Below are 1,314 nucleotides of genomic sequence, written 5' to 3'. Positions count from 1 at the left end.
GGGGGTCTGTAATAGACCCCCACTGTCAAATCCCTCTCCCCCTGCCCCCCCTGAATCTTGACCCAGAGCACTTCAGCTCGCCCTTCCTCTGACCCCATTCTGCTGGCAGAGGATGTGTAGTGCTCCTTGACATAGATTGCCACCCCCCCTCCTTTCCTACCTTCTCTATCACGCCTGTACAGCCTATAGCCCCTAATGTTAACTGCCCAGTCATGGGACGAGTCCCACCACGTCTCTGTCAGCCCTATAGCATCTAATACAATGGCACCACCATCCTAAATAGGGTCTTTAAGAGCTAGCCATGAAAGGATTTATAGGCCCCACATAATGAAGAAAGAACCCAAGAGACATTAGGATAAGATGCCTGGGAAGCAGGACTTATGCGGCAAGGCTAAAAGAACCAGGCTATTTAGTCTGGAGATGAAAAGACTGAGGAGGGCTCTATCTGATAACAGTCTGCAAATACTCAAAGGGTGATTATAGAGATGGTAGAGATAAACTGTTCTCTGTGGCAGGTTATTAGACAGACACTTGACTGGGATGGTTTATTCAGGGATCATCCTACCTTCAGCAGGGGGGCTGGACTAAATGACCTCATGTGCAAGGATCCAGGTTTTCTGTTCACTGCAGAAAAATGTGGAAAAACCTGGATTTTCTCCTTTAAAAGAGAAAAACATGGATAGAATTTCTTCTTTAAAGGAGAAAAACATGGGAAATAACAGGTTGCTGCTTGCAGGGTGGCAGAGTTCCAGTCTGCAGGGGGCTGCTTGGGGCTGGGGGAAGTGGGATGCAGGGGGCGGCGTGTGCATATATGTGTGCGCACTATTTACATGGTAGGTTTTTGATGAGGAAATTAGTGCTATTTTGGTATACATTGCATGGAGACATTGAAGCTAGTTTTGTTTTGTTTTTGCATATTTTGTACTTTTTGGCATGCATTTTGTGGCTTGAGCTGCTGCTGCTGCTTTTATTTTAGTTTTTGAATGGCACCACTGGAGTTGCTTGGCTCTCTTCTTATTTTTATAGGGGTGAGTTTGTGGCTTTTGGAAATATATTTTATTTTTATTAAAGTATTGGAAAGTGGGTTCTGCCATGATGCACAACAAAGCCACACCATAATTGTGATGACAACTGTGCAGATCTCAGCTTGGCAAATATTTGAGATGCAATAATATCTTCTCAAGATATATTGTAAGCTACATAGCAACAAGTTTAATTGCTTGCTACTTCATACAATACAAAATGATCATTATCCTATTCTGTGTGGTAAAACAAAATCCAAAACCTAATTCTTAGCAATGTTAAGGCTGCACC

This window comes from Gavialis gangeticus, unplaced genomic scaffold (assembly GCF_001723915.1).
Source record: "Gavialis gangeticus isolate Ggan-Ray unplaced genomic scaffold, GavGan_comp1, whole genome shotgun sequence".
In the NCBI taxonomy this organism is placed as follows: domain Eukaryota; kingdom Metazoa; phylum Chordata; order Crocodylia; family Gavialidae; genus Gavialis; species Gavialis gangeticus.
The sequence above is the reverse complement of the archived record's forward strand: the minus strand, read 5'-3'. Positions refer to the sequence as shown.